The sequence below is a fragment of the Chenopodium album genome, chromosome 1 (genome assembly GCF_948465745.1).
Source record: "Chenopodium album chromosome 1, dcCheAlbu1.1, whole genome shotgun sequence".
Classification (NCBI taxonomy): domain Eukaryota; kingdom Viridiplantae; phylum Streptophyta; class Magnoliopsida; order Caryophyllales; family Amaranthaceae; genus Chenopodium; species Chenopodium album.
Window position 1 is genome coordinate 36,216,811 of NC_137834.1, and position 25,645 is coordinate 36,242,455.

The 25,645-nt window shown below is 34.9% G+C and overlaps 1 long non-coding RNA gene across 2 annotated transcripts; it reads right to left on the bottom strand.

Annotated features, from left to right (window-relative positions):
* Window positions 1–7,648: 7,648 nt before the first annotated feature.
* On the bottom strand, window positions 7,649–21,084 carry LOC145555428 (uncharacterized). 2 transcript variants are annotated; one of them, XR_014091501.1, is made up of 5 exons: window positions 20,848–21,084; window positions 19,751–19,928; window positions 16,561–16,617; window positions 8,977–9,033; window positions 7,649–7,890 (listed from the first exon to the last, which is right to left on the bottom strand). It is a non-coding gene; the product is annotated as an uncharacterized LOC145555428 (long non-coding RNA). The 2 variants fall into 2 exon arrangements; XR_014091500.1 differs by lacking the exon at window positions 16,561–16,617.
* Window positions 21,085–25,645: the final 4,561 nt, after the last annotated feature.

Sequence of the window (25,645 nt, forward strand, 5' to 3'; positions counted from 1 at the left end):
GACCTAAGTAATGTTCAAGATCGCTTCTTTATACCATATATGATGCTTAGCTCTATGACCTAAGTTCATTCATCTGTCCTGTCACATGATGTAATTGTCCTTAGTCTCCTAGCTTAAGAACATGCATCATGCATAATGCATACATTAATTTCGAGGGAAGTTCGAGAATAAAAGTTCAGTTTTCACGTCTTTCTTTTTCGGGAGAAAGTCGGTACCCTCCACTTGTCTCATGACAAAAATGATGGAAAATTTTTGCTTTTGCATTTTTTGTTGCTTGTGTTTGCACACACACACACCATATACACACACAACCACAAGTTATACACATGTCATGTCATGTAAAGTCAAGCTTGGTCAAGTCAGTTGGCCAAGTCAATCATAGTCTATACGAGTCCCTTGACAAATTTTATTTTTTGCAGGTCTCAATTACAGCCCACGTCCGGGGACAAGCGGACCATGTACAGCCCACGTTCGGGGACAAGCGAACTATCTACAACCCACGTTCGGGGACAATCAAACCATCATCATTTTAGTGATCATCTCCCAAGCGAAGATGATTCACGGCGCAAGGTTCTCAATACACAAAGACTTTCAATCTCATCATCAGACAAGTCTTTCTTCAAGCTTGGAAAGTGTCGTCCGGTGGATTTCTTCAAGCATAGAAAACTGCCAAAATCATCTGTCGACTTTCCTCAAGCATGGAAAGTATTATCCGGTGGATTTCTTCAAGCATAGAAAACAGCCAAATTAATATGTCTACTTTTCTCAAGCATGGAAAGTATCATCCGGTAGATTTCTTCAAGCATAGAAAGCAACCAAATTCATCTGTCGGCTTTCCTCAAGCATGGAAAGCATTTCAACAAATGTCATATGGTGGATTCATTCAAACATAGGAAGCTGCCAAACTCATTTGTCACCGATACACTAGTGTCAGATACGTATTATATCCCTTTACTCATTTATCTGTGGAACTAACATTTTTCTGCAGGTATCGGCGTATACAGAGTGATTTAGGATTGCAGAACATCTTAAATCATTCTCTGTCCCTATCGACTACTTTGACTATCGTTGTCGAATTTGACGTTTCTACAAACTCAGTCAAAGTAGGGGCTTCTGTAGACACCTACAAATGTCTCCCTAAAATCAAACCCGATGATGAACAACCTTTCACCGCCATTATTGGTCGGGTTGAGTATTTAATCTTGGAGTGCTTAAATCCATATATCCATTTCATAAACAAACCCAAGTTCTATTCCATTTCCCCAAACCATAACTTATTTTCCTCTTTTCATGCCTTTACACCAACAAAAAGTTCATTTCCTGCCCTTTAAAATAATTCATTTTGTGTCCTTTTTTATAAAAACGTTTAATCTTTTTTATTTTTGTCAATAATATGTGTCCAATGATTTAATAATTGTATGGGTATTGAAAAGAGCTTTCCAATGATATATTATAAGCCCAAATCCGAGTTATTATGAGTAAGTTATAGCCAAAATATTAAATTGAGCCCAAACCGAACCTAAGCCCACCTTACCTACGACCCAATGATCATGTGGAGGGTCCAAATTATTAAATACCATTCCTTAAAAAATTAGGATGAATTAAAAACTTCTATAAGTTTCTAAAAGATCTTAATTTGAAATTGAATAAAACTTTTCTTTTTTTAATTCCTATTTCTATCCGAATTGAAAGACATTTAAAGATAGTCAGATATGATTTTCGTGCCTCATATTTTTTATCCAAATTTGATATGGTTGTATAGCCCTTGAAATTATCTTTCCAATGATAAATTAAACTATCAATTTCGAGCTATAAAGGAAAAGATATGAATAAAATGTCAAACTCTATCAAAAACTGACACCGTCTCACTATTTTCGCCATATATTTTATTATATAAAACATTTTAATCTGACTTTTACTGTGTTAGAAAGTAGACTTTAAGAGCTTTCCAACGATATCTTATTTATCTTATTCCAATTTCTGGATCAAAAGATATGATGAAAACAAAAACCGCATAAACTGCAGTCTATATGGAGTTTTATTCCGATTTAATTCGGATCTTATCTTGTTTTTTCGACCCTTCTTTTTTCTCTATAATTAGAGGTCATATCTCCCCTCTTTTCAATCCTCAACAATCATGGCATCAAATCATTCTCTCTTTCTCTCTTTTACACCAAAAATCATTCTCTTCTCTTTCTCTCATATTCTAAGCCTTAAACCTATATTGCTAATTACATCATTCTTCCCCTAAGCACTCCAAGGAGTCCATACAACACCCGAGGTTCCGTCCTTTAACCAAGGCGCTAAAGGTACGAATAACTGAGGGTTTTGACCAAATCAACTCTACTTTTTCTTTAATTTAATTTCCATTTTATTTATATATTTATTGAAGTTACTAATAATTTATTCATGATGTAGCAATTCAAGGAAACGCTGAAAGTGAGTAATTAATTCACTTAATTTTTCTTATTATTTTATATTGCTAGTATCATGATTAGGTTTATTTATTTTTTGATTTGACTAACTCTATCATTGTTAAATTGCTTCCAATATTAATGTTTATTCTATTTTATTTTTGATCACCATATTTCATGTTAAAGGGAATATGTAATTTAAAATCACACCTAATAAGATAATTTGGACGACCGGTTTAGGTTCCTTTTCAATCTTGTTTCTTAATCAAGTGATCACAAATATTTTTGAATTATATGTTGCATTAATATTCAACAAAGTTAGCTTAATAATAGTGTGGAGCAAATTGAATTTTTGTTTCCATGCCTTTGAGATCGCGAGAATCACTTTTCACTATAAGAATCGAGTAGTGGCCAATACGGGCGAATGTGACTCCATGACTCACTTCGTACCATCATCCCCGATCCTCCTTTCGTGATTCTGAACCATATGGAGTTAGTAATCTCATGGATTATGAATGGGGTGTAACCTTCACGGGTCAATCGTTGTTGCCTATTGTTGTCCCTTTCTCATGGTTGCCATTTATGACCCGTGAACGATTTACAAGTTCCTTAAAAACTTGTTGGCGGCTCCTTACTTTGCTTTGTCCCTAATCGTATACGTCAATTCCCACATCCTATGAGTGCCAAGTATATTCACACATGCATTAACAATAGTGGAGTAGTGTTAGGGTTTCATTTATATTATTTTGGTGAATAAGGGAGACCAGTTAAGTTGCAACAGGTCTCTCCCTTTTTTTTTTTGAAAAAAATTAAGAGAGACCGGTTAAGTTGCATAGTGGTCTCTCCCTTTTTTAATTTTCAAATAGATAAACTTAAGAGAGATCGGTTAAGTTGCATACAAGTCTCTCCCCTATTAAATTTCAAATAAAAAGAACTACAATAGACCGGTTATCTATGATAAATGGTCTCCATTAAATTTTCACCTCACAACACAATAACAAAGACACTGGTTATCTATGACATTGGGTCTCTTGAAACAAAGAGACCGGTTTTTTAATTAACGGGTCTTTTATTTCGGGTCTCTTTGATCATTTTTGTAGTAGTGACTTATGTATACCCGTATTCATTGTTATGTTAAACGCCCTTTGAGGCGGCCAAGCCCCTTGGGGGGGGGGGATAAGTTTGGTGCCCCTTCTCCTAATGATCCCCTTGGATGGGCGATGATGTGCCTGACGCCCCTTTGGGCTAATGAGCCCCTTGGATGGGCGTTGTTGTGCCTGACGACCTTTAGGGCTAATGGGCCCCTGGGATAGACGATGATGTGTCTGATGCCCCTAAGGGCTAATTAGCCCCTAGTATTGGCGATGATGTGTCTTACACCCCTTAGGGATAATGAGCCCCTTGGATGGGCGATGATGTGTCTAACACCCCTTAAGATGAATGAGCCCCTTCTAGATAGGTGATCATGGAAAACCTTGACGCATTCAACCCACCAAAATTGCGAAAAAAGGCCTTTAGCATGGTGAGAATGCGATTTTTCTGGTTATGGTCTCATTTTTTTGCATGTCTTGGAACGGTACGTGCTCGGATCACCTCATAATGAGCCCCTAGGATGGGAAATGATATAGTTGACGCTTTCTAAGAGCCTCCTGGGTTACAAGTGTCTTTGAAGAAACATGTAGACTTATGTATTTGAAGCAACATCACTGAAGAAACAAATTGTTATCGCTAACTTATTTACACTTGTATTTATTGTAATGTTTGACGCCCTTTGGGTTGGAAAATCCCCTTTGTGGAGCGGGGTGATATATTTTCGGTGCCCCTTCAGGATAATGATCCCCTTGGATGAGCGATGATGTTCCTGACACCTCTTAGGGCTAATGAGCCCCTTGGATGGGCGATGATGTGTCTCACGCCCCTTAGGGCTTATGAGCCCCTTGTACGGGCGATGATATGTCAAACGCCCCTTATGGTTTATAAGCCCCTTCTAGATAGGCGATCATGGAGAATTTTGACGTATTCGGCCCACCGAAATTGCAAAAAAAGGCCTCTAGCATGGTGAAAATGCCATTTTTGTGATTATAATCTCATTTTTAGGCATGTCTCGGAACGGTACGTGCTCGGATAATGAGCCCCTAGGATGGGCGATGATATAATTGACGCTTTCTAAGAGCCTCGTGGGTGACAAGTGTCTGTGAAGAAACATGTAAACTTATGTATTTGAAGCAACATCACTGAAGAAACAAATTGTTATGGATACTTATATATACTTAGATTTTTTGATATGTTTGACGCCCTTTGGGGCAGCCAAGCCCCTTGGGGGTGATATATATTTTGTGCCCCTTTGGGCTAATGAGCCCCTTGGATGGGCGATGATGTATCTCAAGCCCTTGGGGCTAATGAGCCCCTTGGATGGGCGATGATGTGTATGATGCCCCTTAGTGCTAATGAGCCCCTAGGATGGGAAATGATGTGTCAGACACCCTTTAGGGCTAATGATCCCCTTGAATGGGCGATGATGTGTCTGACACCCCTTAGGGTTACTGAGCCCCTTCTAGATAGGCGATCATGGAAAACTTTGATGCCTCGGCTTAATGAAATTGCGAAAAAAGGCCTCTAGCATGGTGAAAAAGCCATTTTTTTATTACGGTCTCATTTTTAGGCATATCTTGGAACGGTACCTGCTCGGATCACCCCATAAAAAGCCCCTAGGATGGGCGATGATATAATTGACGCTTTCTAAGTGCCTCCTAGGTGACAAGTGTCAGTGAAGAAACATGTAGACTTATGTATTTGAAGCAACATCACTGAATAAACAAATTGTTATGGCTAACTTGTGTATACTTGTATTAATTATTATGCTTGACGCCCTTTGGCGCGGCCGAGCCCCTTGGGGGGGCGATATATGTTTGTTCTCCCTTCGGTCTAATGGGCCCCTTATATGGGCGATGATGTGTCTCACGCCCCTTTAGGGCTAATGAGCCACTTTGATAGGCGATGATATGTCTGACACCCATTAGGGCTAATGAGCCCCTTTGATGGGCGATGATGTGTCTGACGCCCCTTTGGGATAATGAGCCCCTTGGATGGGCAATGATGTGTCTGACACCCTTTAGGATTAATAAGCCTTTTTAGATAGGCCATCATGGAAAACTTTGAAGCATTCGGCCCACCGAAATTGCGAAGAAAGGCCTCTCGCATGGTGAAAATGCCATTTTTTTATTACAATCTCATTTTTAGGCATATCTAGGAGTGGTACCTGCTCGGATCACCCCATAAAGTGCCCCTAGGATGGGCAATGATATAATTGACGCTTTCTAAGAATCTCTTGGGTGACAAGTGTTTATGATGAAACATGTAGACTTATGTATTTGAAGAAACATCGATGAAGAAACAAATTGTTATGGCTAAATTATGTATACTTGTATTTATTGTTATGTTTGACGCCCTTTGGCGTGGCCGAGCCCCTTGGGGGGCGATATTTTTTTGGTGCCCTTTCAGGCTAATGATCCCCTTATATGGGCGATGATGTGTCTCACGCCATTTAGGGCTGATGAGCCCCTTTATTGGGCGATGATGTGTTTGACGCCCTTTAGGGCTAATGAGCCCGTTGGATGGGCTAAAATGTGTCTGCCACCCGTTAGGGCTAATAAGCCCCTTGTATGGGCAAGGATGAGTCTAACATTCCTTAGGGATAATTATCCCCTTCCAGATAGGCGGTCATGGAAAACTTTGACGCATTCGGCCCACCGAAATTGGGAAAAAAGGCCTTTAGCATGGTGAAAATACCATTTTTTCTGATTACGGTCTCATTTTTAGGCATGTCTTGGAATAGTACGTGCTCGGATCACCCCATAATGTGCCCCTAGGATGGTCGATGATACAATTGACGCTTTCTAAGAGCCTCCTAGGTGATAAGTGTCTGTGATGAAACATGTAGACTTATGTATTTGAAGCAACATCAATAAAGAAACAAATTGTTATGGCTAACTTATGTATACTTGTATTTATTGTTATGTTTGACGCCCTTTGGGGAGGCCAAGCTCTTGAGGGGGCGAAATATATTTCGTCCTCCTTCGGGCTAATGAGCCCCTTGGATGGGCGATGATGTGTCTCACGCCCCTTAGGGCTAATGAGCCCCTTGGATGGAGGATGATGTCTCTGACGCCCCTTAGTGCTAATGAGCCCCTTGGATGTGCGATGATGTGTCTGACATTCCTTAGGGCTAAATAGCCCCTTCTAGAAAGGCGATCTTGGAATGGTTCGTGCTCTGATAGCCCCATAATGAGCTCGTAGGATGGGCAATGATATAATTGAGGCTTTCTATGAGCCTCCTGGGTGACAAGTGTCTGTGAAGCAACATCAATGAAGAAACAAATTGTTATGGCTAACTTATATATACTTGTATTTTTTGTTATGTTTGACGCCTATTGGGGTGGACAAGCCCCTTGGGGGCGATATATATTTTGTGCCCCTTCGGGCTAATAAGCCCCTTGGATGGGCGATGATTTTTCTACAGCCCCTTAGGCCAATGAGCCCCTTGGATGGGCGATGATGTGTCTAACGCCCCTTAGTGCTAATGATCTCCTTGGATGGGCGATAATATGTTTGACATCACTTAGGGCTAATGATCCCCTTGGATGGGCGATGATGTATCTAACACCCCTTAGGGTTACTGAGCCCCTTCTAGATAGGGGATCATGGAAAACTTTGATGCTTCGGCCCAATAAAATTGCGAAAAAAGGCCTATAGCATAGTGAAAATGCCATTTTTTTTTTATTACGATCTCATTTTTAGGCATATCATGGAACGATACATGCTCGGATCACCCCATAAAGAGCCCTTAGGATGGGCTATGATATAATTGACGCTTTCTAAGATCCTCCTTGGTGACAAGTGTCTGTGACGAAACAAGTAGACTTATGTAGTTGAAGCAACATCAATGAAGAAACAAATTGTTCTGACTAACTTGTCTATACTTGTATTAATTGTTATGTTTGACGCGCTTTGGCGCGCCCGAGCCCCTTGGGGGGGCGATATGTGTTTGGTGCCCCTTCCCAGATACCACTTTGTAACATCCTAGAAATTCCTTTCTTTTAAAATACCTATTTTGCACTGTTTAAAAATTTAAATAGGAATATCTAAGATATTACCGCCACCGTGAAAACGGCTAAGGCAACCATCAAAGACACACAGCGGAAGACTAATTTCAAAACCATTCAAAACAAGTCAACTTAAAAAGTCAACCAACGAAAGTAAAATAAAATCATCCTACAACTTGGAACCATTGTAGGCCCTTATTAAAACCAAACCAACTTTAAAACTTTTGCGTTAGTCATGCATGATAATAATATCATAAATAATTAAAGCATTAAACACATCATATACTTATAGGAACTAGCATGATTCGCTCTTCACTCATGCCCATTCATGAATATGCTTCATCACCTGAAAACCTCCTCTCTACTTGTCCCCACTACTCGCCATTAGAAAATGGGTCGTCGTAGGGCCAAAGTAAAGACATGGCCAAACACACAAACACACACAATCAGCAAAGCTGAGTACATATGCGTAAATAAACACACTAACATGCTTTCACCTATCAACACACCCTTACCTCAATGCACCTGTGAACAAGCACACACCACATTCAACGAGACTCTTTAACTAGACACTAAATAATTTATTTAGCGTTGATTACGCATCGAACGGGTTTCCAACTATCCCTCCCCCAAATAAATTGAGGTTAACTGACACGGGAGCTAATCGTGCCAGCGACAAAACCACTCAAAGGTGGCAGAATTCCTGCACATAATAATAAATAAAAAAGGAATGTACAGCGTCCTGTACTCCATTAGAAGTTATGGTTAAATATAAAACCCCATAACTCCCCCCATTGTTCATACTCAAGGTATATACGTTCCAAGAGTTTTGGTGCGAAATCTCTTTCACTTTACGTTATTTACATGTTATTGGACTTGGTGATGATTCTCAAAGCATAATAAATCAATCAACAATAATTATTCAATCAACCAAACATACCAATTTAATTCTTGAATAATTAGTGACCACATATTATTTAATGTTGAACCCCTTTTAATTCTACCTCAGTGTCAAAGACACCTTAAACGCATAAAGCGCCAAAAATCCTATCCCTCGGTGTTAAAAACACCTTAAGTGCACAAAGGCACCAACATACAATTTATTCTTCGTGTACATAGACACTTATATAGCTCCTTCCTCATGCTTAAAGCATCAATAAAAATTATTTGAACCATAATAAAATTCCTTTTCAATATTCCTAACATAATTAAACATGTAATTTAATTAATCATGCATTCTAACATGCCATAAATAAAAGTGTGGTTCAAACACAACATGCCTAAAATATAATTTTCCAATCCATAAACCATCACAAATAATTCATGCTTCACAATTCAATCACCAACACCTTAATTCACAATTCCATACATAAACCTTAGCATGATACTACTTGTAATTGATTGAAATCAAGCCTCGCTTGATTCTACATTATCAAAATATGCTAAGTACGTGAACGTACCTCAAATAAGCCCTTAAAGTAGCCGATTACACTACAACAATTCCCGAATTAAGTCTCCTACATAAAGAGACAATAATACTACATTAATTCTCCTTGTATTCAAAATTTCCAGCAACTTAAACTCACTTTAAATAACTTATAATAATCTGAAAATTATTTTAAAACCCCTAATTAAACTCCTTTTTAATGAATAATCACACCCTTTTATTAAAAATCACAATTATACTACTTTAAATAAAATTCCAACATTTTAACCTAATCAAAAACCCTTTAAAACTTCATCAAAATACTTCTTTATACTTAAATTATCCATAAAAACATTAAATTATCTATTACCTCTTTTAAACTCAAGGATAAAATTTAAAGCATAAAAAAAAAACTTCGTTTAAAATTAAAAACTGCCCGAAAATCATATTTAGAAGCTGAATTTGGCCACGAGAGGGTGGTGCTCACTACCAAAGGTAGTGAGTCTTTCTTAAAACGTCGTTTCCACACGAAAAACACTACTTTATTTTTATCAAAATCGGAGGAGTTCATAAGCTGATCGAGATTAAAACGGGATTAATATTAACGAACTGAAATATAATAATTAAAACATGAATTTGCGTGTTCAAAATAATCTGGAATTAAGTTAAACTAATAAGTAGTTATAACACCAAAATTTCAAAACATCATTACTATAAAAGCCCTAAATCAATTATTCATTAAAACCCTAAAATCATGATTTTCAATAATTAAAACCCTAGATTATAAAATTTACAAAATCTGAAAATTATAAAGTTTAATCATCAAAATACAATTTCATACTAATTAAATTAATTTCAAACAATAAAATCAAAACCCATAAATCAATAATTATAATTACACAAATTAATAAAACAAAGGAGAGAGAAAATAAGACTAACCTTTTTTGTGTGGGAAATTTTTGGAGACTCATGGGGTATTTATAGAGTAGAGAGTGTAAGGTTAAATTTGGGCTTATAAAAATGTGGACTTGAGTTATGGGGTAGGGCTTAAGTTATGGGTTTTGGAATGGGTTATTCCAATAAGAGTATGTAGGAATAATTTACATTGTCCAATAATTAATAAACGTTTGGCCCAAAACATATGTCACTTTTATAAAAATTTATATTTAAAATACTTTAACCCTTTAAAATATTTAATTAAAATACTTGAGCCCTTGACAATACATTTTATTAATACTTAAATATTTTATAAAAATACATAAAAATACGGGGTATTATAGTCTACCCCCCTTAAAAGAAGTTTCGTCCTCAAAACTTAGTTACGAAAACTTTAGAAACTCGTTTAAAGGCAAATAAATACTTAAAATTTCAAAAACTTTCCTTAACACTTTTAGTTGTTTTTTTGTGATACTTCCTTTCTACCTCGTCTATTCATTCACACACAAACTAGTATGTAAAGTAACCAACTTGCTGACCTACTTACACAAAACAATGTGAAAGATAACAACTTTACTAACAAACTTACACAAAATAATGTGTAAACTATCAGACTATCTAACAAACTCACACTAGCATTAGTGTAAGAATCAACTTTGGTAATAAACTTACACATCTTAGTGTGTAAAATAATCAAACTTATCAACTAAATCAGTGTAAAACTGACGAAAAAGAACTTTAAAATGCCAAAATTAAGGAAAAAGCGCGTAATTCTATCGCACTCTACCCCCCCTTAAAGAAAACGAGTTACGCCCCCGTAACTTCACTTAGCTCAACTTTAGAATCATGTTGATCTTTTCTCCTTCCATCCTTGGTAAGGTCATAACACTTCTCTGTATGCATTCTTTGTTGCGAACCAAAATTCTTATTAATTCCTTATTCATTATATCAAAAATAATCAATTTCCATCTATACTATCTTTCACCCATCCTCTAGTAAAAGTATGAAGCACTTTGATATTCGAAACTTTGATTTGTCTAGCTTTTTCATGATCAAATTGGCTGAACACAATAGATCTCTTTGCAACTCATACCTTTAGTTAATGTTCTTTCACAATGACTTATGAAAATTTTCTTATACTTTACCAAGGTCTGATAATATTCCAAGTTATTTGCCACTTTACCAATTCTATGCAAATTCATATATATTTCTATATACTTTGGCTCAAATTTTATTTCTTACCAAAATTCATCTATTGTCTTACGGGCTACACTTTCAATAACACTTGCGCCTTGTCCGTAGTTTAACTTGCACTACTCAGATCAAATCCATTCATGTATACTTTTCTTGCTTCGGTCACTAATGTTCCCCAACATAGTGAACTTTCATGGTTTTTTTATTCCAACCTCAAATGTTGCCATACCAATGCTGGCTTGTATGGTGACTTTGTTACATCCTTTTCTGAAATTGAATACGCTTGTTTTCTGCATAAATTCCCCTGTCAAATATTATTTCGCTATTATACCAATGGGTGGAGGTTGTAATCGTCTCCAATGTATTACCAAAGTTCTCCTGTATACATCCTTCTAGAATTTTGAAAGAAACTAGGAATTTTTATCTGACATGATATTTTCAAGAACTCCATGTAATCTCACAACGAATTTGATGTAAGCCATCGCAAGTTGCTCCATCTTCGAAGTCTCCTTCATCGGGTTTTAAACATTGCGGACTTAGACAATCTATCCACCACAATCCGAATAAATTAATCACTCTAAACCCTCAATACACCTTTACCAAATCATTTTTGCAGCTTGTCCTTTCTTGGTTGTATTTCACTTTCCTTCCGTTATATTTCCTTTAAACTTCATACTCTTACAAAGTATACTCAAGCTTTTATCTCCATGAATATTGAAATGACATATCCTCTTACAAATTTGATCAAATTCACACTCTCTACTTGATTTTTTTTTTCTTCATTTCCTTGAATATTGTTGGTCTCATGCTGTCGTTACCCCAACATTTTTTTTAACTTTCCTTTTCAAACACTTTCGAGGAGATTAATTTCCTTATTCCCCCTTAACTTTAACATTATTAGCAACTTATTTGCCCAATACATTGCTTCCCTTTTAATGACATTGAATGTCTCTTCCACGGTCCTTTATCAACTCCAATAATTTCTTATTACATTTTTAAATCCTTATGTGTGAGAGTCTATCTCAAACTTTAAACTTTAAAATTCATTCACAAATAATCATTAATTTATACAAAGTTATTTCACACTTATTACTTTCCATGAACTTCCAATTATTCTTCTCCAGGGCATTCACTTGTTAATAATCCTTTCGAATCTATCAAAATCTTCCACACCGTTGTCCAACTTAAACCACAACTACAATTGTTTTATCACGGAGTCCATAATTCACCGCTTCTATCCCTGTTACATCAACTTTTCTTCTTATCGCAAGGTTTCCCAAAATGGTCCTTTCTCAATCACAACTCACACTCGGGAAAAACTTGCGTGCATTTGCTTCTCTCTAAGCATCAACACAATTTATTACAGATGTTCACATCCTCCTTTCCTTCCCATTCTTAGAATTAACCAAAATACCTTCAATGAAAATACTGAATTCCATAAGTCCATGGAAATTATAGGTGATTCATTATCCCAAAAGGCAAAAATGAAAACTTGTCATAAGAGCCAAATTCTAAATATCCTCTTTCGAATATTTTTACTTAATAGTTCTATCCTCAAGTCTAATCTCGAAATTATATTTGCTCCTTTCATATGATCAAACAAATCGTCGCTTTAAAGCAAAGGATAATTATACTTCTTTATCACATTGATCAATCCCCCATAGGCACTTTACAAACACTTCCATCCCTTTCTTTAACAATTACATGCGCTCTCCAGGGTGATGTAACCTTCTTTCAATGACTTCAATAGTATCTTTCAACCACCTTTAAGCAATGCAACATTAACCCTTTCTTCACACGCAAATATGTCCATATAATACCTCTAACTTCACTTAACCTTTATATCCTTGCTTATATTTCCCATGCTTACATCTTTCCTCCAATTAAATCCATAATATTTCCTCTAGCATCCCTTGAATAAATCTCGTGACCCCTAAATAATCTCAAATTCAATCACCTCATATACAATCCTTACTCAAGTTATTTCAACGCACATCTCAATCAAATTCATAAATCTTGTCATAAACTCTTTCTCCTTTATGACAATTTTACATCCATAGTTCAATATTCTCGACACTTTCAAGTATACAGCATGTTCATAATTAAAATTTCCTTAAGTTTCAAGAGTTACTCAAGCCGCCTTCAAACTTTTTATCATTTTCAAAATATTCCTTTAAAGTTCTTTAGCCATTTTTGTTAAAATTTAGCCTACCTTCTTTCTCGATTTGATTCCTTATCTTTATTTTTTATCTCACCTTTCTTTTAGCTAATATATGAATTGATTATTTATAATTCAATTCAATCAAACTCCCAAAGACTTTATGTCTTGAAAACCACCCTTAAACTCATAGTTCGCCATCCTTCAACTCATTCCCATAAGTTTAAAGCAATATCATTTTTCTTGAATGCCGAGAGATCTTAACAACTTGGAGTACTCTTCGAAACCAAGTAATCTTTTCATTTCCACTTAATTAAACCTCACTATCTTTTCTTTCCATCTGCATGAAAAACTAGTAAAACTTATTTCGGGTTTCTTATCTCAAACATCTCCAAATAAGATCGGATGTATTCATAACTTGTTCGTTCCCACTGACATGGTAAAAATCAACTCTCACCAGTACTTACCATACAAACTTTTATTCACTCTCAAATTCTCAAGATACAAATTGTTTTTAAACAACTTGTATAACTCTTTAACTCAACCGTCAAAATTTCAAAAATTTATCTCCCTTTGGTATATATATATAGTTTTCACTTCTTAACACCATCTTGTTTCACCTTTTTCCCACTATGGGATTGTTGGTGGTTATATCATCCTTGCCTCCTTGGCAATCTGTCTAGCTTGCCTTAGCTTACTACCTTGTTCAAATAATTCCATTACTAAAATTGCTTCTTGTTACCATACTTTCTTGATGATAAAACTGGTTGCTATATAGGTTGGGTTGAAACACTTAGCTTCCTCTTATTCTAATCAACTAACACCAACCACTAAATTAAACTCAATCAAGAAACAATTATCATTTAATTCGAATTAAGGTTTGAGGTAAAAAAAATAAATTTATGTCCTCATTCCCAATAATTCGAATACATAAAATCTTGATTGATAAACAACCAAAATTCATATACTTAAACAAACAATCAAAAATAAAAAAAAAAAAAAAAAATATCCCCATTAACTGCTACTCACAAAGGGAAGAAAGAAATGAGTAGCACTTGGAAAACAATAGAAATCATAAGGTTGTTGAACAACTCTAAAAGATTAGGTGAATAATTTAATAATTTTCTCCAAAATGATAGCATTGCTACCCATAATGACTCCTTGAAGTAAAATAATTATCCTCATATCCCAAGTGAAAGAATAAATACTCATAACTCCTAAATAACATATGTCAATATTCTCAAGGTTGAACATGTGACAATGTATTTAAGGTCCAACATAACAAGAGTCCTCAATATTCCAACAAGATCATAACCTCTCAAAACTCCAACCATATATTAAAATATATATGCTCAATTTTCCATCCCAAATTAAATAACTTTAATCATAAGAAATGATAAGTCACTAGGCTTCAAATGTCAAACTTCAATTGATATTGAGTATCCCTCAACTCATATAATAACTTTCATCATTACTCATCTCTAATCAATTCCTATGCTCACCTCTCTTGGGCTCTTGTTCAATTTCGATTCCAATTAAAACTCATACTCAAAGACAAAACATATTCCTCTGAATAGATAATATCCCAAATGATTTCATCCTTAAACTCCTTAACCATATGCATTAAAATCAATCTCTTTATCCTTATAACTTGGTGTCTCCATACACAAGTGTACAAAACTCAAATTACTCATTTTTAATATCTAAACAACGTATCTTAACAACAAATTATCCCAAAAACAATACTCACATTCATGTGATGATGTGCATCCAAAATTTCTTCGAAAATACATCTCAAATAAGACCATTGAAGCGAACCTTCCTAACATGAGAAATTGAACTCTCAAAATCCTTAACATTCCTCAAAATTCTCATCATAGAAACTCACAGGGTATAGGTTTAGGGATCCTACAAGAAAACGGGATTAACTACCAATAGCAAACCCTTCCCATAACCATATAATACAGTTCTTGCAGAAAATTAAGTTTGATGTTCAATCAAACAATCTTGATAGCTCACATATAAGGATTCACATATTACATGTTGTCATCAATAAACATTTAGTCATACAACATGCTTGAACACCTCTTAAAAAAAAAAAAAAATATATATATATATATATATATATATATATATATATATATGCACATAGGAAAGAAATTAAATTCTAGCCTATATGCCCTTTCTTCTCCTACCCAAGCTCACCAACATGCTTATAAAAGCTTTTAACACATATTTCTTACCTCAATCCTTGCTTTCCTGCAACATGAACAAACTAAAAATATTTTTGACTCCTTTTAAAAAAAAAAAAATAAATTCAAAAATAAGCTTTGAAAAAGACCGAAAAATTTTCGGCTTTCTTAAAAAAAATTCGGACATTCTTAATAAAAAAAAAATCGGATGTTCTTCATAAAAAAAAAAAAAAAATTGGTCATTCCTAAAATAAAAACAAAAATAAAATTCAAAACAATTTAGTTTAACACCATTCAATTAAATAAGCACTTGACCAAGTTTTAAAACAAAACACTTGAAAATACATTTTTTTTTCCTTTAGTGGTAATAAAATCTCAACCAAAGCTCCCACATACCACTTTGTAACACCCTAGAAATTCCTTTCTTTTAAAAACCTCCTCTCTACTTGTCCCCCCTACTCGCCATTAGAAAATGGGTCGTCGTAGGGCCAAAGTAAAGACATGGCGAAACACACAAACACACACAATCAGCAAAGCTGAGTACATAAGCGTAAATAAATACACTAACATGCTTTCACCTATCAACACACCCTTACCTCAATGCACCTGTGAACAAGCACACACCACATTCAACAAGACTCTTTAACTAGACACTAAATAATTTATTTAGCGTTGATTACGCATTAAACGGGTTTCCAACTATCCCTCCCCCAAATAAATTGAGGTTAACTAACCCGGGAGCTAATCGTGCCAGCGACAAAACATGTATTTTAATTAATCATGCATTCTAACATAGACACTTATATAGCTCCTTCCTCATGCTTAAAGCATCAATAAAAATTATTTGAACCATAATAAAATTCCTTTTCAATATTCCTAACATAATTAAACATGTATTTTAATTAATCATGCATTCTAACATGCCATAAATAAAAGTGTGGTTCAAACACAACATGCCCAAAATATAATTTTCCAATCCATAAACCATCATAAATAATTCATGTTTCACAATTCAATCACCAACACCATTAATTCACAATTCCATACATAAACCTTAACATGATACTACTTGTAATTGATTGAAATCAAGCCTAGCATGATTCTACATTATCAAAATATGCTAAGTACGTGAACGTACCTCAAATAAGCCCTTAAAGTAGCCGATTACACTACAACAATTCCCGAATTAAGTCTCCTACATAAAGGGACAATAATACTATATTAATTCTCCTTGTATTCAAAATTTCCAGCAACTTAAACTCACTTTAAATAACTTATAATAATCTGAAAATTATTAAAAAAAACCCCTAATTAAACTCCTTTTTAATGGATAATCACACCCTTTTATTAAAAATCACAATTATACTACTTTAAAAAAAATTCCAACATTTTAAGCTAATCAAAAACCCTTTAAAACTTCATCAAAATACTTCTTTATACTTAAATTATCCATAGAAACATTAAATTATCTCTTACCCCTTTTAAACTCAAGGATAAAATTTAAAGCATAAAAAAAAAATTCATTAAAAATCAAAAACTGCCCGAAAATCATATTTAGAGGCTGAATTTGGCCATGAGATGGTGGTGCTCACTACCAAAGGTAATGAGTCGTTTCCACACCAAAAACACTACTTTTTTTTGTATCAAAATCGGAGGAGTTCAGAACCTGATCGGGATTAAAACGGGATTAATATTAACGAACGGACATATAATAATTAAAACATGAATTTACGTGTTCAAAATAATCTGGAATTAAGTTAAACTAATAAGTAGTTATAATCACCAAAATTTCAAAACATCATTACTATAAAAGCCCTAAATCAATTTTTCATTAAAACCCTAAAATCATGATTTTCAATAATTAAAAACCCTAGATTATAAAATTTACAAAATCTGAAAATTATAAAGTTTAATCATCAAAATATAATTTGATACTAATTAAATTAATTTCAAACAATAAAATCAAAACCCATAAATCAATAATTATAATTACACAAATTAATAAAACAAAGGAGAGAGAAAATAAGACTAACCTTTTTTGTGTGGGAAATTTTTGGGGATTCATGGGGTATTTATAGAGTAGAGAGTGTAGGGTTAAATTTGGGCTTATAAAAATGTAGGCTTGAGTTATGGGGTAGGGCTTAAGTTATGGGTTTTGGAATGGGTTATTCCAATAAGAGTATGTAGGAATAATTTACATTGCCCAATAATTAATAAACGTTTGGTCCAAAACATATTTTACTTTTATAAAACTTTATATTTAAAATACTTTAACCCTTTAAATTATTGAATTAAAATACTTGAGCCCTTGACAATACATTTTATTAATACTTAAATATTTTATAAAAATACATAAAAATACGGGGTATTACACGACCCGAATGTAACCCGACCTTTTATTAACCCGACCTAAACACGACCCAAACCCGATAAGACGTATGACCCAAAGTGACCCGACTCTAGCATGACCCAACCCGCATAGGTCCCGACATTAACCCGTACTGACCCGACCCGAGATGACTGACCCACACTAACCCGACTCAAACCCGACCCATTTAACTCTAATCTTTAGTAACATTTTTCAATCATATAGTAACACTTTATCCCACATTGTGTATCACTTTTGCAAACTAATGTAACACTTTATTGATTATTAGGTAACATTTTTCAATCATCTTTTGACATATAGTAACATTTTATTCAACATTATGTACCACTTTTTGCAAACTAATGTAACACCTTGCAAAATAATAGGTAACATTTACTATACTATAATATAAAAATATTAACAATATTAATATGTATAACAACCATGAATGTGAAATTAACATATATGATAGATAATAATTTGAACTGAAATAGTTTCATAATTAATACAAAAATCATTCATAAACACCAATTTTTTTCTTTGGTTAAACAATCAAATAATCAAAACAAAAAAGTAGTCAACTTCGGTCTCTAAACCTCCAAATTCCAAAAATCAATCAGTGCAATAGCAACAAACAACAATAATAGTAGCAGATAGCAGCAGCTAACTAGCAATAACAGCAGCTACCAGTAACAACGAATATTAATAGCAGCAGACAGATGTAGCATCATACAGCAGTAGCAGTAGATAGAAGCAGCAGACGACAACAGTACAGTAGCAGCAGTAGACGACAACAGTACATTAGCAGCAAAAGTAGTAGTAGAATGAATATAAGTAGAAGCCGGCAAGATTATTTGTAATTAGGCTAAATCAGCCAAGTTGAACTGAGTAAGAAATAGAAGCTCCATGGAGAAATTAAAGAGTCTGCAAGTTGAGGTACCAATACTAAAGTTGATGATATCTCCCGATCCATTAACCTGAGGAAGCTTCTTTGGAGTTCGCAAAAATATTAATTTAAAGTCCACAAACATTATGTAACTCATCCACAAATCTCAATGAACAAAACCTATCTATTAAAAAACAAGAGTATGTATGCAGTCACAATGAACCACAATAGTAGCAACATAGAAAAAGGACAAAAAAAAAACAAGAAAAGGAGTTACACACCCATAGAAAGAACACAAGCACCCTTTATATGCAACTCCAATAGCATGTTCATTAATAAGTGACAACTTACTAATAAATACGAAGTACAAAAGAAATTAACCACATATGAACATAGAACAAATCATTCATATAAGTATAACTCTACTAATCAATCTTAATTGAAATTCACCTTTTTCATTGTCCATAAAACCAATTGATATAAGATTTAAGTCCTTTAACTAAAGAGAATCTCACTATTCACTGATCGGTCATTAACAACACGATACACACAAGTAATGATGACACTATATATATAATGGACAATGATAAAAACAGTCAATTTATAATCAACAAAAAATGATGCACCCTACACTTAAAATTTCTCGTTGATGACGTTTTTCTTTCCTTAACTTTTAATTTGATAAAAGATTAAGAAAACAAAAGGGGTATATTAATGATAAACTCTGTACTGTTCAATTAATACGCGATAATTCACGTCAGCAAATAAATAAAGCATTTGATATATAAGTAAGCATTTAATGGTTTTATCGGCCGAACAACCCAAAAAATGGAAATAAAAGAATAAATTAAATTTAATAAGGGGGAAAGAACACATAAACCCAAAAAATAATACTAACTTTGTGAGAGAGAGGGAATAGCATAGTGAAATATTCAAAAAAGGAACAAGAAGTATAGGCATATAGCTTAATATTTCGAGATTAGCCATGATTTGAAAAAATACGCTACTAAATCAATTAGTCATATCGATTATCCGAAGATTATAACAAAATTAGAAATGAATTTGATCACTTACCCCCCAGTTATTAAGTGCCCGTTTGTTGATCCCTTTACCATCAAGAACTCCTTTAAACACAATAATTGTCCTATATGCTTTATCTTATCTAAGAAAGCAAATTGAGTCCGCCAATTGTTGTGTATCTTATTTGCATGATCACTTGCCCTATCATAACTAAGCTCCATAGAGTCTTCACCTTTCAAAAAGTATTTCAACAAATTTGAAACAAAAGAAACAAATTATCCAATAAATACAATGCATGAAGATGGAGACTGATTAATAGTTCATGAAGTAACCTATCATGCAATGTATTAAAGAAGAGAAAAACTCTTTTAATATAATTGCCAAATGGCAACAATAACTAAGGACTTGATTTATTGAGATGATTTGAAGGAGACCACCTTGCAAAAGTGAAAAAACACACAAATCTAATAATCTGATATCACTCGCCAATCCCCAATTCAATTATCACAAGATTCACAACTTAATACATTAAACCAACTTCAATAAGCAACGTCAAATATCAATTTTAACTTAACATTCAGAAATTAACAACACATAATACAACAAAATGAAAATCCTAGCTCCAGAGCTAATTCAAAATTAAAATTAAAGCAAAGAACCAAGAAACAATTAAAATGTCAAATAATCTCTAATAATCAAAAAAATATAAACAATCTAGAAAAACAACAGCATAATAAAAATTACTTTGCATAATAAGAATCTGACCAAGAGCATAAGTTGACCAAGAAATAAACACCATTCCTCCAATTAAAATTGGCATTGCCTTAGATTTCTATATCTTTTTCACCTAAATTATAATAATTAAATTAAAATTGGTTAGATTAGTGAAAAAAGATTAAATTACAAGATAAATCAAATCTGCAATAATCGAAAAGAAAAAAAAAAACAATCATCCCAAACTCATCTAAATACTTCAACAAATTCAGATGCTTGCAAAATTCAGCATTAAAATAGTGAAATCAAACATGTTAACAGGCAAATTAAACATCAAATTAGGAAATCATAAAAAAGATCAGAGAGATAATCGAAGCCCTAACTTTAGCTAGCTCAAATTCTTGTAGATAATGGAAGGGAGAGTGAACTGAACTAACCCTATCTCTAACTTTAAGGTGGAAGCCATCGAGGATGAAGGCCAGGAGGTAGCAATTGTCGTCTCTTCAACTTAGAGGACGGGCTGTTGCGATGGAGGGAGTTTGTGGTGGACGCGGGCTACAGTAGAGCACTGGGAGCGAGAAGGTGCAGCGTAAAGAGACGGTGAAAGCTTAATTGAGGGATGGAGAAATACGAGGGGGAGGAAATTTGTGAGGTTGTGATTTTTTTTTGTGCAAACTAGGAGGGTCGTTTTTGATAAAAGAAAATTGAGCACATTTATAAATTAAGTATTTTCTTTAAAAACAAAATAAATAAATATAAAAATTAAGTGTTACAACCAAGTGTTACCTAATATCAAAATGATACATTAGAGTGTTACATAATATTAAAGTGATACAAAAAGTGTTACCTAATGTTACAAAAGTGTTACGTAAAAATCAAGCAATCGTGAAATATTTTAAGTGTTACCAATGAGTGTCACCTAAGCTAAATTTTGTAGTAGTGGGAAATTGCAAAAAAAAAAAAAGGCCTCTAGCATGGTGAAAATGCCAATTTTTTTAATACGGTCTCATTTTTAGGCATGTCTTGGAACAATACTTGCTCAGATCACCCCATAAAGAGCCTCTAGGATGGGCAATGATATAATTGACGCTTTCTAAGAGCCTCCTGGGTTACAAGTGTCTGTGATGAAACATATAGAATTATGTATTTGGAGCAACATCAATAAATAAACAAATTGTTATGGGTAACTTATGTACACTTGAATTTATTGTTATGTATAACGCCCTTTGGGGCGGCCAAGCCCCTTGGGGGGCGATATATATTTCGTGCTCCTTCTGGCTAATGAGCCCCTTGGATGGGCAATGATGTGTCTCACGCCCCTTAGGGCTAATGACCCCCTTGGATGGGCGATGATGTGTCTGACGCCTCTTAGTGCTAATGAGCCCATTGGATGGGCGATGATGTTTCTAACACCCCTTAGGGCTAATGAACCCCTTGGATGGTCTAAATGCCATTTTTCTGATTACGGGAGGAAAAGAAGGGAAGAGAGGAGAGTGTGAATGAAAACAATGGAGGTGAGAAAGAAAAGGTTGATGAGATAGAAGAAGGTTCAGAGAAGAAGAAGCTTGACAATGAGAAGGCAACTTCAATTCCTAGTGAGGCTACGAATCATGATGGACCGGTTCCTTTTCCCGGTCGGCTTGCGGATAGGAAGTTGAATGACAAATTTGCAAAATTCGTTAGTGTCATGAAGAATTTGCACATTAACCTCGCTTTCCTTGAAGTTGTGACACAAATGCCATCTTACTCCAAGTTCCTCAAAGATATTCTCACCAATAAGAGGAAGCTCAATGATGAGCTAATTATCACCCTTCCACATCAAGTGAGTGCTCTTGTCCAACACAAGATGCCCAAGAAGGAAAAAGACCCGAGAAGTTTCACTTTGCCGGTGAAAATTGGGAACATGGAAGCTAGGGATGCCTTAGCCGATCTTGGAGCAAGTGTTAGTTTAATCCCTGCATCCATTGCTCAAAAACTCAATATAGAGATGATCCATACAAGGAATACAATTCAATTGGCCGATCGGTCGGTGAAATTACCTTGTGGAGAGCTTGAGGATGTTCCAATTCAAGTAGGAAACATCTAAGTGCCTTGTGACTTAGTAGTGATGGATATGGAGGAAGATGTTAACACTCCTTTAATTTTGGGACGTGAATCTCTTAAAACTTTGGGGGCGGTCATAATTTGCAAGAACAACACCATCACATGTGAGGTGGCCGATGAGAAGATTGTCTTTGAGTTTTCTAAGTTGCTCAAGACCCCCATGGTAGAAAAATGATATAGAGTTGATGTTGTGAATGAGGAGCTAGATCTCTTGAGGAGGGTCGTGATGAGGCTTCAAGATCCAATGATAGAAGCTCTTACACGCAAAGAAGAGTTCTACTCCCAAGAGGCTAAAGAGGTTTTCATGGCAATGGAGGAATCTTCAAAGGAGGAGGTTGAACAACAAGTTGAGATCAAGCTTGAGTCCAAGGAGGAGAAATTGGAGGAGAGTTCTAAGCCTCCTCCAAAGGTAGAACTCAAGCCCCTTCTCCCTTCTTTGAAATATTCTTTTCTTGATAAAGAGGGAAAATACCCTATTATTGTCAATGCTACCCTAGATGGTCTTAATTTGGAAAAAAATCTTGATGTTTTGAGAAAATATAAGGATATGATAGGGTACAACATTGATGATATCAAAGGTATTATCCCTTCATTATGCATGCATCGTATTCATCTTGAAAATGATCATTCCACCTCCATTGAACCTCAAAGAAGGTTGAACCCTAACAAGAAGTTGTGAAGAAAGAAATTTTGAAACTACGTGAGGCGGGCATCATCAATGCTATCTTTGATAGCAAGTGGGTTAGCCCGGTTCATGTAGTTCTAAAAAAGGGTGGGATGACCATAATTAAAGGTGAAGGAGGAGAGGAAATCTCCACCCGGACGGTGACCGGGTGGAGAATGTGTATAGATTATAGGAGGTTGAACAAAAACACCAAAAAAGGTCATTTTCCTCTCCCATTCATGGACCAAATGCTTGAGAGGCTCTCTCAACATGCTTTCTTTTGTTTCTTGGATGGGTATTCCGGATTCTTCCAAATCCTAATCCATCTAAGCGGTCAAGAGAAAACTACTTTCACATGTCGATATGGGACATTTGCATACCAAAGAATGCCATTCGGTTTATGTAATGCTCCTTCTACCTTTCAAAGATGCATGACATTCATTTTCTCCGAGATGCTTGAAAAAGAAATTTAAGTGTTCATGGATGATTTTAGTGTTGGTGGCTCGTCTTTTGACAATTATCTTTTTAACCTTGAAAAAGTTTTGAAAAGGTGTCAAGAGACGAGTTTGGTTTTGAATTGGGAAAAATGCCACTTCATGGTCGAGGAGAGTATTGTCCTCGGCCATAAAGTTTCAAAAAATGGCATTGAGGTTGATCCGGCCAAAGTTTCGGTGATTGAGAAATTGCCCCCTCCTACTTCTATAACGGGAGTACGAGATTCTCTTGGGCATGCCGGTTTCTACCGGAGATTTATCAAAGACTTTTCATCAATCACCAAACCTTTGATCGAATTACTCAAAAAGGATTTTGCTTTTAACTTCAATGAGGCTTGCCTTGAAGAATTTCTTAAGCTCAAGAAAGCTCTCATTTTCTCTCCCGTTGTGCAAGCTCCGGATTGGAGCTTGCCTTTTGAGCTAATGTGCGATGCGATTTTTTTTGCAGTGGGTGCCGTGGTTGGACAAAAGAAAGAAGGAAAATCATGTGTCATCTACTATGCAAGTAGGACTCTTGATGAAGCTCAAAAGAACTATACAACAACGGAGAAGGAAATGCTAGCGGTTGTTTTTTCCTTTAATAAGTTTAGGTCCTATCTTATTTGCTCTAAGGTGATTGTGTACACGGATCATATTGTGGTGCGATATCTCATGACTAAGAAGGAAGCAAAGCCTCGTCTAATCTGTTGGGTTCTCTCTCTTCAAGATTTTCACATAGAAATGAGGGACAAAAAGGGAGCGGAGAACTACGTTGCGGATAATTTGTCTAGGCTACCTTTTGAGAACAAAGATGATGTACCAATCAATGATGAGATAGGATTTGAAGCTCTCATGGCTATGGCTTTAACATGTATACCTTGGTGTAGGGAATAATTTCAAGCCTTAAATCCCACTAGCTCGAACCCCACTGTGATCATACACTAAAGTACGGTGGCGTCTAAAAGGGAAGAAGATAGAGCAAAAGAGTCGCCAACAAGTTTTTAAGGAACTTGTAAACCGTTCATAGGATGAAGGTTACACCCCTTAACGATCCAAGAGATCGTCAACTCCATAAGGTCATGAACCAAATAAGGGTCCGGGGATGAAGGTACAAATCCAACCTAAAAGAGATTGAACCTGCCCTAATAATAGGCCTCTACTTTATTCTGATCGTATTCATGTGCGCTTTTTAATTAACATGAAATCAATAGGATTAACCCTAAACCTATTTATCTATGTTGGTTGAATATAATGCACAAATAAACTATTATTGACGATCACTTGAATTTATAATCATATTAACCTTAAACAAGATAATTAATTATCTTATTAAGCAAGATTACAAGTACCAATTCCCTTTAAACATGCATCAAAGGTGTGATCAAGCAATAAAGAATAAATAATGTATCAAGCAACATAATCAATAATAATCATGAAGAATAATAATCATAATCATCATAAATAAAATAATCATCATCAAAATAATAATAAATTATAACAATTATAATCATAATCATGTTCATGTTAATATTAAAGCATAATAAAAATAGCAAGATCCTAGGCATGATACTAACAAGATTAATAACAAACCCTAGAATGTCACTAAGCAATAAAAATCAAATCTTTAACCCTAACATGATACTAGCAATCATAAATATTAGGAAGAGCATAGGAAGCATCACAACAATCATATTTAATATTAAAATTACCCTAGACATGATACTAGGAATATTATAATAACAATATAAACATGATTTCTACATCATAATATCAATTAAAACCATTAAAGAACTTACTTTGATGCCTCGTACCTCTTTCTAATAACAAAATACACACGTTAGTATTTTCAAGGAAAATAATAATCAAAACAATTAAATTAAATAATTGAAATAGAGATTTGGGACCAAACCCTTAGAAATTAAACCTTTCACGCCTAGGGCGAAGGCAACTTCGAATATGGCTAGGTGTATCTAGATCTTGCGAATGCGGAATTTT